We start from the raw sequence: 13,853 nt of genomic DNA on the forward strand, positions 1-13,853 counted from the left end.
GGTTATGATCAGGCTTGATGCAAGATTCAGTTGCTCCAATTCTGGGAGAGAGAAATGTGTGAATCCACATTTGAACTTAGGACTGTAGACAATTGGAAAAAATACATTGTGTTTTCTGTCCCATGCCAAATCTAAATTATGTGTCTCACATACCAAGCTAGCTCAGTGCTCTCTAGTAGTTCTTAGTGAATATCAATTTTATTCCTGATTAGATAGTGGAAGAGGAGACTAGTAATTCAAGTGCAAGTCACACTCAGTTTAACAGTGAGAGGATCTTAGAGGTAGTACAATCATAGAATCCCTACAGTGTGGAAACAGGCCATTTAGTCCAAGTCCACTCTGACCCTTTGAAGAGTATCCTATCCAGACCAATAACCCCCACCCTATTACTCTACATTTTCCCTGACTACACATACCTGGACAGTATGGACAATTTAGCATGGCCATTTCACCCAACCTGCACATCTTTGGATTGTGGGAGGAAACGCAGCGAATGTGCAAACTCCACAGAGTCACCCAAGACTTGCATCATACCTGGGTGCCTGGCATTGTGAAGCAGCAGTGCTAACCACTAAGCCACATGCCCCTTTTAATAGGGAGCATCAATTCACAATAGACAATAGACAATAGGTGCAAGAGTAGGTCATTCTGCCCTTCGAGCCTGCACCACCATTCAATACGATCATGGCTGATCATCCTTAATCAGTATCCTGTTCCTGCCTTATCTCCATAACCCTTGATTCCATTATCCTTGAGAGCTCTATCCAACTCTTTCTTCAATGAATCCAGAGACTGGGCTTCCACTGCCCTCTGGGGCAGAACATTTCACACAGCCACCACTCTCTGGGTGAAGAAGTTTCTCCTCATCTCTGTCCTAAATGGTCTACCCCGTATTTTTAAGCTGTGTCCTCTCGTTCGGCACTCACCCATCAGCGGAAACACGTTTCCTGCCTCCAGAGTGTCCAATCCTTTAATAATCTTATATGTCTCAATAGATCCCTTCTCAGTCTTCTAAACTCAAGGGTATACAAGCCCAGTCGCTCCAGTCTTTCAGTGTAAGGTAGTCCCACCATTCCAGGAATTGACCTCGTGAACCTACACTGCACTCCCTCAATAGCCAGAATGTCTTTCCCCAAATTTGGAGACCAGAACTGCACACAATACTCCAGGTGTGGTCTCACCAGGGCCCTGTACAGCTGCAGAAGAACCTCTTTGCATCTATACTCAATCCCTCTTGCTATGAAGACCAGCATGCTATTAGCCTTCTTCACTACCTGCTGTACCTGCATGCTTACCTTCATTGACTGGTGTACAAGAACACCCAGATCTCTTTGTACTGCCCCTTTACCTAAATTGATTCCATTTAGGTAGTAATCTGCCTTCCTGTTCTTGCCACCAAAGTGGATAACCATACATTTATCCACATTAAACTGCATCTGCCATGCATCTGACCACTCACCTAACCTGTCCAGGTCACCCTGTAATCTCCTAACATCCTCCTCACATTTCACCCTGCCACCCAGCTTAGTATCATCAGCAAATTTGCTAATGTTATTACTAATACCATCTTCTATATCCCTAATATATATTGTAAAAAGCTGCGGTCCCAGCACTGATCCCTGCGGTACCCCACTGGTCACTGCCTGCTATTCTGAAATGGAGCTGTTTATCATTACTCTTTGCTTCCTGTCAGCCAACCAACTGTCAATCCAAGTTCGTACTTTACCCCCAATACCGTGCGCCCTAATTTTGCTCACTAACCTCCTATGTGGGACTTTATCAAAAGCTTTCTGAAAGTCCAGGTACACTACATCTACTGGATCTCCCTCGTCCATCTTCAGAGTTACATCCTCAAAAAATTCCAGAAGATTAGTCAAGCATGATTTCCCCTTCATAAATCCATGTTGACTCTGACCTATCCTGTTACTACTATCCAGATGTGTTGTAATTTCATCCTTTATAATAGACTCCAGCATCTTTCCCACCACTGAGGTCAGACTAACTGGTCTATAATTTCCTGCTTTCTGTCTCCAACCTTTCTTAAAAAGTGGTACAACATTAGCCACCCTCCAATCCGCAGGAACTGATCCCGAATCTATTGAACTCTGGAAAATAATCACCAACGCATCCACGATTTCTCGAGCCACCTCCTTTAGTACCCTGGGATGTAGACCATCAGGCCTCGGGGACTTATCAACCTTCAGACCTAACAGTCTCTTCAACACCAATTCCTGGCAAATATAAATTCCCTTCAGTTCAGGTCCTTCAGCCACTGTTACCTCAGGGAGATTGCTTGTGTCTTCCCCAGTGAACACAGATCTAAAGTACCAATTCAATTCTTCTGCCATTTCTTTGTTCCCTGTAATATATTCCCCTGTTTCTGAATTCAAGGGCCCAATTTTAGTCTTAACCATTTTTTTGCCTTTCACATACCTAAAAAAGCTTTTACTATCCTCCTTTTGGCCAGTTTACCTTCGTACCTCATTTTTTCTCTGCGTATTTCCTTCTTAGTAATCCTCTGTTGTTCTTTAAAAGCTTCCCAGTCCTCCATTTTCCCACTTATCTTTGCTATGTTATACTTTTTCTCTTGTAACTTTACATGTTTCTTAACTTCCCTCATCGACCACGGCCACCCATGCCTCCTCCTAGGATCTTTCTTCCTTTTTGGAATGAACTGATCCTGCATCTTCTGCATTATACACAGAAATATCTGCCATTGTTCCTTCACTATCATCCCTGTTAAGATATTGCACCATTGAACTTTGGCCAGCTCCTCCCTCATAGCTCCATAGTTCCCTTTATTCAACTGAAATATTGTCACTTCCGATTGTACCCTCTCCCTCTCAAATTGCAAATTGAAGCTTATTGTATTATGGTCACTACTTCCCAATGGCTCCTTCACTTCGAGGTCCCTGATCAATTCTGGTTCGTTGCACAATACCAGATCCAGAATTGCCTTCTCCCTGGTAGGCTCCAGCACCAGCTGTTCTAAGAATCCATCTCAGAGGCACTCCATAAAGTCTTTCTTGAGGTCCAATACCATCCTGATTCTCCCAGTCTACCTGCATGTTGAAATCCCTCATAACAACTGTAGTAACACCTTTGCGACAGGCCAATTTCAGCTCCTGATTCAACTTACATCCGACATCCAGTCTACTGTTTGGGGACCTGTAGATAACTCCCAAGAGGGTCTTTTTACCCTTAGAATTTCTCAGGTCTATCCATACTGACTCTACATCCCCTGATTCTAGGTCCCCCCTCCGCGCAACGGACTGAATATCATCCCTTACCAACATGGCCACCCCACCCCCTCTGCCCATCAGTCTGCCCTTACGATAGCACGTGTAGCCTTGAATATTCATTTCCCAGGCTCTGTCCACTTGAAGCCACGTCTCAGTTATCCCCACAATATCGTGTCTGCCAATTTCCAAAAGAGCCTCAAGATCATCCATTTTATTTCTAATGCTTTGTGCATTCATATATAGTATTTTTAATTTGTTACTGCCCTCACCCTTCCCATCAACCCCTATTTCACTCAATCTTACAGCATTATCCCTTTTTGAGTTTTCTGTTTCATTGATACAGTTGTCTTTCTTGACTTCCCTTGTTCTAACTTTCCCTCCAATTTCCTTCTTAAACATCCAGTTTGTCCCCTCCCCCCCGCTACTTAGTTTAAACGTAGCTGTGTTGCAGTAGCAAACCTGCCTGTCAGAATGCTGGTCCCCAAACTATTAAGGTGCAAACCGTCTCTCTTGTATAATTTATGCTTACCACAAAACATACCCCAGTGATCCAAGAATTTAAATCCTTGCTTCCTGCACCAGTTCCCCAGCCACACGTTCAAGTCCATTATCTCCCTGTTTCTGGCCTCACCAACCCGAGGAACTGGAAGCAAACTGGAGATAACCACCCTTGACGTCCTGCTTTTCAGCCTTCTTCCTAGTTCTCTGAAGTCCCACTGTAGTATGTAATTCAGAAAGATATTCCTCCATCCAACCCATGAGGTCCGAATTGTGTCACCTATAATTCAAATGAGTCTCAAGCACTCGCCAGATTGGAATCAGATCTCTGACTTGCTAAATTTTCCAAGTCAAATCTCAAAGAAATGAACACAATTTATTTCCCGGATAATTAGGTAGTTGACTCTTAAGTGGTTAGCACTGCTGCCTCACAGCATCAGGGACCCGGGTTCGATTCCACCCTCGGGCAACTGTCTGTGTGGAGTTTGGACATTCTCTCCGTGTCTGCCTGGGTTTGCTTCAGGTGCTCCGGTTTCCCCCCTTTGGTCCGAAGACTTGCAGGTTACGTGGATCAGTCATGGGAAATGCACTGGGATAGGGTGGGATGCAGTTCAGAAGGTCAATGTGGACTCGATAGGCTGAATGGCCTGCTTCCATGCTCTAGGGGTTCTTTGATCCTAGTGATTGAAGGATCCAAACCTTTATTGGTATAAACAAGCCTGATGCACCATACAAGCTCCAATCCTTACATGAAAGGAGCTAAAAAGCTACATCCTGCTGGAAATTCCCAATTGGACTTCATGACTGGTTTCAGCCATCACTCCAAAACTCTGGTCCTGCAGTTAGTCGATTTCCGACATTGATCTGCATTTAGGTAGTGTTTTTAATGGAGTAAAACCTTCTCACAGGAGAGTCATGAAACTAATAGCTGCCACCAAATCCCAAAAAGACAGCTGACTGAAAGCTCAGTTAAACAGGCCAGTGGTTAGAGAAGCAGAGAATGTTTGAGAGGGAATTCCAGAGTTTAGAACTGCTATAACTGAAGGCACAGCCATCAATGATGAGAATTGAACAGGAACAAATAAAGAGGCTGAAATTTGGAAAAACAGAGAGATGGGAAGTAAAACATAAAGGCAGCTTATAAGTATAGGTGAACATTGCACCATACAGCACACAAATTCCATATGGGCTCACCTTACCGTGAGGTCAACCCTGAGTCACCACTTGAATATTTATACTTTGTCCAGGTGATTATACTCTTCACATATCCACTCAAGAGTGGTGCCTGTTGTCCTGGAGTGCTGAAGTGATGGAGTAGAATTCTATTTGTCTCTGTCCCTATGATCTCAGGTGAAATGACGATATAGTTGTTGGATTGACAGCTCTTTGTGCTGTGATATATGCAAACACCCTCTGGTGAAAGCACGGTAGCACAGACATTCTTCTGAAGACTGAATTCCCCATCACCTGCGCAAACAGAAACAATATTTTGTAACAGGATGAGAACTTGAAACCAATGAGTGATGTTGTCTTTCAACTCCTTGCAAGTGAGTTCAATGCTCAACAGAGTTCATGAACTGCTGCTGAGCAGCCTTTGAAAATTGTGGCACAACATGAGGGCAGGGAGGAGAATGACTGTCAAACATATCTATTTATTCAGCTTTCTCTCCTCCTCTGGTGAAACAACAAGCTCCTGCCACAGTGCGATCCCATTCCTCGCCCAGTTGACAGCATGGGTGGGCCTCACCAGATCACAGTCAAGTAGGAATTAGAGTCAATTGCAGCTAACTATACAGACCATCAAACAGCCTGTGGCCTGTGTTTACTGGTTGCGAGCCATATTTTTTTCTTTCTCACCAGAAGATACTGAGGCCAATTGTTGGATCATTGCCAAGGCTCTGCCAGCTGAGATAAGCTAACTCAACACTCAAATCAGGCCCTGAATCTGGGATATGGTTAATCTGTTGAGCTAACACACACAATTCATAGCGCATCTAACACTGGATCATAACACTCAAGTGGGTCTGGTTTTATCTTGTAACACTATAAGACAATATGGGAAAGATGAACAAATGGCTGGCAGCATAGTGGCTCAGCGGTGCTGCCTCACAGGGACCTGAGTTCAATTCTACCATCAGTTGACTGTATGGAGATTGCACGTTCTCCCTGTGACTGCCTGGCTTTCTTCTAGGAGCTCTGGTTTCCTCCCACAGTCCAAAACTGTGCAGATTAAGTGGATTGGCTGTGCCCATAGTGTCCAGAGATTCGCAGGTGGGTTAGCCATGGGAAATGCAGGACTACAGGGAAGAGTGGGTCTGGATGGGATGCTCTTCGGAGGGTCAGTGTGGACTCAATGGGCTGAATGGCCTGTTTCCACATTGTAGAAATTCTAAGATCTTTCAGTTAAGATAGTCCAAAGTATATCACAGCAAAAAAAGTACTTAGAAGTGTAATCGCTGTTGCCACGTAAGGAACTGCAATGGTCGCTTTGGACACAGCAAGTTTTCAGGAAATGGCAGTGAAGGAAATGATCAGATAAAACATTTTTGTGATTTTGGTTGAGGGGAATTGGGAGATGTATTCCTTTTCTCATTAAAATAATTTCACGTCCTGTTGAAGCATTGGGACTTTCCCAGTTCTGATCTCTTCACCTATTCAGTGATATTTTTACTTTCACCATCTTGAACCTATGCTTTTATAAATTCCAGGAACGTAGGTATCACTGGCTGGGCCAGTATTTATTACCCCAATCTAATTACTCAAGAGAAGTCGGTGCTGAGCTCCCTTCTAAAACTGCAGCAGTCCTTTTGCTGTAGGGACACCCCACAGCAATATTAATAAGGAAGTACCAAAATCCTGAACCATTTCTCAGTCAGGATATTGTGGGGTTTGGAGAGTGGTGGTATTCCTATCTACCTGCTGCCCTTGTCTTTTGAGATGGTATCATTCTGGTTTAACTTGAAGTCTTACTTTAGTTTGATCTCTTCTGCACAGTTTTAAATCCAGAACATCTTTGCATATTTCCATCACGTTTTTCTTCCTTTCAGGCTAAAGTTCCCCAGTTTTTCTAATCCAATTTAGGAAATGATAATGTCTTTGTGACTAATATTGTGAAGCATTATTAGGCCAATCACAGATCTGAGCTGAATCATTGACAAACCAGTGGATGTGAAAGACTGCATTGTTATTCTGGCCTCCAGCTGTGTTGCTACCTGATGTAGCAAATTAAAATGCTAATAAGGTTTTTGTTAATCCACAACCAGTTACATTCCGTCAAAGAAGGCAGTGTACAGGAAAAACAGATTCTAGTCATTGCTGTATATGTGCAAATGTGAAAGAAATATCAATGTGTATTGAGAAGCCTACACAAAAGCCTATAATGCAGTACATACTTTATTTTCCTTTGTCCCATGGATGCTGACCTAAGGCACTGACTGAATGATCTCCTCCTGTGCTACATCACTCCACAACTCTAATTAGTTGGTGCTGGTAAACCTACATTTATTGACTAGAGTGGTGCTGGAAAAACACAGCAGGTCAGGCAGCATCTGAGGAGCAGGAAAATCAATGTTTTGCCCGAAACGTCGATTTTCTTGCTCCTCGGACGCTGCCCAATCTGCTGTGCTTTTCCAGCACCACTCTAATCTAGACTCTGATTTCCAGCATCTGCAATACTCACTTTTGCCTACGTTTATTGACCCCTCTTGCTCATCTAAGAAGGTGTGACATGAAAGGGGGGACATGAAAGAGAGGTCTCAGGTGCAAACTGATGAAAAGCAAGTCTGCTCTTTCTGTCGGGCCAAGGTAGATGGATGCTCTCAGGAGTTTGATTACCAGTTTTAGCAATTGTGGCTCTAGTCAAGGGTGTGGGTTTGAAGTCCAATTCTGACACTTGAACACAAGAGGTGACATGCCAGAGCAACTACCAAAGCCCCAATATCTCCCTCAGCTGGATGCAAAAGATCTTCATCACCAGAAGGCAAAAAGGGGAGAGATCACTCGCTGATATGATATGATGATAATCTAATTACAGTTTATTGGATCTTGTTGTGTGTGAGAGAAGTATCTGCTGCAATAAATTCTCACGGTCCAAAAGCAGCTATACTTCAAAGGTGGTTCATAGTATGTGAAGTGATTTGTAATGTCCTGAAGTCTTTCTCATGAAATGGTGAATGAGTTGGGCTGAATGCCCTACCATTAATGTTGGGATAAGTTTCCATAACATCCTCAGTTTGTTGCATAAAAGGCAGTTCAAAATCTGAAAAAGTTAGCAGACATCACAAGATAAGTTCAATACATCAGGATATAAAGAACTGCTCCTGGGAGGAGTGAACTAGTTATTGGCTCATTTGTTGTTTATCTAAATGCTAAGTTCCTTGAAGCTCAACAGTAATATATGTTTACTTTTGCATTTAATCTGAGGTCTCACAAGAGACCTTCATATAACTCAGATGAAATACAACTAGTATTAAGTACTATTCTGTTCAACAAGACTAACCCATCTTTTGCCAAGTGTGGGCATCCTTCCCCATTTGGTATCATAGCAGGCCACAATTGATTGTTCTTCCATTGGACACAGCTGGAACACACTCTGCCCAGTTACACATTGACAAGGGTTAAATTGCTGTTGTATCAGAGAGAGAGAAAGGTGGGGTGGTGGGGGTGGAAGAGCAGTAAATCTGTCAATAGAGACAAACAAGGTTCAGCCTGCCACATAATAGACTGAGAATGCTGGAAAACTGAAATTAATCCAGGCAAGGTGGGTGTCACCCATTGGACTGGCAAGCCAATGAGAGCCTGGCATCGCCTCCTTTTGAAAAAGCCTGCCGGTGGAACATTTTGCAGAATAAGTCAGTAAGAAAGCACTTGCATGTTTTTATTTTGGATTGAGAAGGAGAAGTTACCATAAGAAATAGGAACAGGAGTAGGCCATTTGTCACTCCAATAAGATCATCCTGATCTGACATTCCTCACATGCACTTTCCTGCCCTTTCCCCATGACTCTTGGTTCGCTGACTGCTCAAGAATCTATTACTCTCAGCCTTAAAAATACACAAAGATACTGTCCCTACAGCTCACTGTGGGGACTCTCAGTTCCAAAGACTCTCAGAGAGAAGAAATTCCTCCTCATCTCAGTCTTAAATTGGCATCCCTTTATTCTGAGACCATACTCCCAGTCCTAGGCTCTCCCTGAAGGAAACATCCTCCACATTTACCTTGTCAAGCCCCTGAAGTATCCTTTATGTTCAATGAGATCACCTCTCATTCTGCTAAGCTCCAGTGAACCCCAGCCTGTTTAATCTGAAAGTTAACAGTGGATCTTTGCAATAAAAACTTTTATTTTGTAAGCATTTTAAAGATCAACTAAAACACAAAGTTGCATCTTTTTAAGGCAATTACAGTATGGCAGCCTCAATTCCTAGCACAATGTTTGATTCACTTACAACAAACCAAGAGCAAATTGACAGCCCCTTCCCCAAATCCAGTTGATGATGTTGACCAATGTGAAGTGTTCTCTCAAAACAACTGTATATTTCCCCTCACTGTACCGGCCAAGGTAAGTGTCAAACAAACCATCACTAAGGACAGATTTTGGACCACCCAAAGATACTGTTGCATAAACAGTAACAGTACCCAGTCACACCAGATTGATTTGAATATATATTTTCTCGGGTGAGAAGTGGCATGGATCATGGTACATTGAGTGTATGTTTTAAACACACATATACTATGGTTGTAATGATCAAGTTGTCTTTCAGTATGCCCCTCCTTGTAGGCGGCACTGTGTACGAGGGTGGCATAGTGACTCAGTGGTTAGCACTGCTGCCACACAGCGCCCAGGGACCCAGGTTCAATTCCACCCTCTAGCAATGGTCTGTGTGGAGTTTGCACATTCCTCCCTGTGTCTGTGTGGGTTTCCTCTCACAGTCCAAAAATGAGCACAATAAGTGGGTTAGCTTTAGGAAATGCAGGGACACAGTTAACAGGTGGGTTGCTCCTTGCAGCGTTGGTGTGGACATGATGGGCTGAATAGCCTGCTTCCACACTGCAGGGGTTTTATGATTCTACATCCAGAGCTGCAGAAGCTTTTTTAAAAAAAAATTGCAGGAAAAGTATTTGGAAAGTCCTTTATTGTTTAAAAAAATGACGTAATTTGATTTAAAATTTATTGTTCTGTCACTATAATTTATATAATCATAACAATAGTTGAATGTGTCTTTTTTGGTTAGCACAGCTGCCTCACAGCATCAGGGATCCAGGTTTGATTCCAGTCTCGGGCGACTGTCTGTGTGGAGTTTGCACATTCTCCCCATGTCTGCATGGGTTTCCTCTGCGTGCTCCAGTTTCCTCCCATAATCCAAAGATGTGCAGGTTAGGTGAATTGGCCATGCTGAATTGCCCATAGAGTTCAGCCAATGTAGGTTGGGTGTATTAGTCAGGGGTAACTGTAGAGTAATAGCCTAGGGGAATGGGTTTGGGTGGGTTACTCTTTGGAAGATCAGTGTGGACTTATTGGGCCAAATGACCTGTTTCCACTCTGTAGGGAGTCTATGATGATTTCTCCTCACTGGAAGCATGGAGGTCCTCAGGTAAAATGCTGCTAGTTTTGTCCCTTCTCTCTAGTGGTAGAACAGGTCTGTAGACTGGTAAGACTATGGGGACATTGACTTTACCTGTAAACCTCACACCAATGGGTAATATTGAGTGCAGGCACAATGATCAAGCTGGAGTAAGAAATGTCTATAGTGCTACTTGCATCTTCTATCTCTATGTTAATACAGCTGACTCTTCCCAATTTAATACATGAAGGTATTTTCCAGTGATCCCTGGATGCCAGTGGGGAGCAGAAATATTGGCTGTTTTTTTCCCATTCCTACTCCAGTGACAATCAGTCTAATATGTCTCATCATCAACTTTGTCACATGTATGCCCCTAATATTTCTGCTTGTTTCGTCCTTTTCAATTTCCATTTGGCACTTGCCAGTGCTCACTAAACCATCTAACCTCCCTCACCTGACGTCATTCTCTGCGTGGAGATTTCCCATTCACATTTCTTTGTCTCTGCCATTCAGGTAGTGGCGTAAATCTGTGCAGGGTCATCAATTAACTTGGCAAATTGGGCTGGTGATTACAGAACGTCAGTGTGATGTACACATGTTTAAAGAAAAGGTCTCCTGTGGTTCAGTGACAAAGTACTGAAGGTAGTAAAACTGACTGAGCAGGGGGAAAGGCTTCACAGAAACCTGCTGAGACAATGTGAAGCAGGAAATGTTTCTTTGTTATTGGCAGTAGCTGTGATTCAAGACTGCAGCTGATTTGTTCCAGTTCCCAAACCTTGTCTTAGACTGGGACCTTTTTTAGCATTAGGTTCTCAGTACAATTTAAAATAACCAGTGCTCAATTGAACCTGAAGGTCCCTGGTTCCAAATCAGGATTGTGTTGAGTTGACTAAATTAATCCAATGCAGCATTTCAGATTGTGTGGCTGGCGTCAGTGCCTTTAGACCAGAACAGGTAAAGGTGTCAGAGTTAGAGGAATCCTGATGAAGGGCTTATGCCCAAAATGTTGATTTTCCTGCTCCTCAGATGTTGCCTGACCCACTGTGCTTTTCTAGCTCCACACTCAAGACAATGTTCCTCCTAACCCACCAAACATCATTCATAATGCTGTTCCAGTGCAAGTTTAAATTTGGTATAGTGTGGCTCCTGGCCTGTGCTGATGCTAAGTTATATAAGTTGTGATGAAAATGTGTTATCAGAAATGCCAGTTTAGAACACCATTGACTGAACCCACATCGATATCTTTGACTTCTTGGAAAGAACATTTTGCAATGCAAAGGTGACCAGCTGCAGCAGGAACAATATTGAACTTGCAATAGTTCAAACCTCAGGCAAGGAAGAAGGTCTTTCATAGTGATCTCAGTCGGGGCATGAATTGAACCCACCCTATTGGTTTCTTATTTAACCACAAGCCAGCTGTCCAACCAACTCCGCCAACCATATCTAAGTGCATATAGAACACAGATCATAACACAAATGACATACAAGGATTCCTCTTTTGGTGGATTTGTTTTCAGCTAAACTAACGTACAGAGTGTAGATTAATTTCCTAATCCTAATCCTAACCCTGAACCTCGAGTACCGCACTGTGGGGAGCCTGTGGTCATTTGACAACATTGGGGTAACTTTACTCATTGACATGTTGAGTTTTTTAAAGGGAAATCATTCTTGATGTGATAGCATGACATTCAGGATCTAACTTAGTATATAAACATGATTCGGAGATGCCGGTGTTGGACTGGGGTGTACAAAGTTAAAATCACACAACACCAGGTTATAGTCCAACAGGTTTAATTGGAAGCACATTAGCTTTCGGAGCGATGCTCCTTCATCAGGTGATTGTGGAGGGCTCGATCGTAACACAGAATTTATAGCAAAAATTTGCAGTGTGATGTAACTGAAATTATACATTGAAGAATTGATTGTCTGTTAAGCCTTTCATCTGTTAGAATATAGTGATAGTTTCACTTCTTTCATGTGTAAATCACAAAACCTCAAACAGATCATTGTTCGTAGCAAACTGCCCGGCTCTCAGGACAACTCCATACAACCCTGTCACGGTGGACATTGCAAGACGTGTCAGAGTGTGGACATAGATACCACCATTACGCGTGGGAACACCTCCCACCTTGTACATGGCAGGTACTCATGTGACTCAGCCAACGCTGTCTATCTTATACGTTGCAGGCAAGGATGCCCGGAGGCATGGTACATTGGGGAAACCGAGCAAAGGCTATGACAACGGATGAATGGGCACCGCACAACAATCAACAGACAGGAGGGTTCCCTCCCAGTTGGGGAACACTTCAGCGGTCCAGGACATTCAGCCTCAGACCTTCGGGTGACCATCCTCCAAGGTGGACTTCGGGACAGGCAGCAGAGGAAAGTGCCGAGCAGAGGCTGATAGCTAAGTTCGGTACCCATAGGGAGGGCCTCAACCGGGACCTTGGCCTCATGTCACATTACAGGTGATCACCATTGCACTACACACACACACACACACACACACACACAGATATTCCTACACACACACACTCTCACATACACACGGACACAGGTACACACAGACGCGCGCACAGACACCCACACACACCCTTATAGACACACACACTCCCACACATGCACTCCCTCACAGACTTCAGACACACACACACACACACACACACTTTCTCACACTCACAACCCCCACCCCAGACAGACACACACACAGACAGACAAAGACCCACATGCACACATATATTTTGTGTGGTGAATTTTTTTGTACTTGCAGAATTACATTGCACTTTGCTCAAAAATTACATACATTCATGTAGAACTCTGAGCTCAAAAACTGCATGAATTTATGTAAAACTCTGTTATCTCACTTTTTAGATTGGAATCAATCTAAACATCAGGTCATAGACAGAGAACACAGGGGGCTAACACCTTCAACATATTGTCTAGCTATCACCATTGTTAACAGCTAACCCGAGAATGCAACTTTAAAAAAAAGGGTTTTGTGATTTACACATGAAAGAAGTGAAACTATCACTGTATTCTAACAGATAAAAGGCTTAACAGACAATCAATTTTTCAATGTATAATTTCAGTTACATCACACTACAAATTTTTACTATAAATTCTGTGTTACGATCGAGCCCTCCACAATCACCTGATGAAGGAGCGTCACTCTGAAAGCTAGTGTGCTTCCAATTAAACCTGTTGGACTATAACAGGTGTTGTGTGATTTTTAACTTAGTGTATAAACAGTGGTCTTCTTGAGTATAAGACATGACTTCAGCAAAGAGATCGAAAGATGGTCACATTGAAGTATTTAAAATGTAAAATGGATTTGATGGATAGATACAGAGGGCAGATCTCCCCCCTCCAGAGGATGGTGGAGAAGCTGGTGGAATGGGACAAGTTGGCGTGACACCATCACAGGATTTAAGATCTGGGCAGATAGCCTTCCTGTCCCATGAGACCCTGAGGCAGTCAAGTAATGACCCCCAAGAGTGTCTTCATGCAACCACCGTGATTGACACTTACTCTGTCCCTGGCATGTGAGACACTG

The 13,853-nt window shown here is 43.2% G+C and overlaps 1 long non-coding RNA gene across 1 annotated transcript in view; it reads left to right on the plus strand.

Moving 5' to 3' along the window:
- The window catches only part of LOC140469172 (uncharacterized), a 59,543-nt gene that overhangs the window by 17,523 nt on the left and 28,167 nt on the right, over window positions 1–13,853 (plus strand). The window contains exon 2 of the long non-coding RNA XR_011956000.1: window positions 12,488–12,768. This is a non-coding gene — a long non-coding RNA (uncharacterized lncRNA). The remainder of the gene's footprint in view (window positions 1–12,487; window positions 12,769–13,853) is intronic.

The sequence above is a fragment of the Chiloscyllium punctatum genome, chromosome 48, assembly GCF_047496795.1.
Source record: "Chiloscyllium punctatum isolate Juve2018m chromosome 48, sChiPun1.3, whole genome shotgun sequence".
In the NCBI taxonomy this organism is placed as follows: Eukaryota; Metazoa; Chordata; class Chondrichthyes; order Orectolobiformes; family Hemiscylliidae; genus Chiloscyllium; species Chiloscyllium punctatum.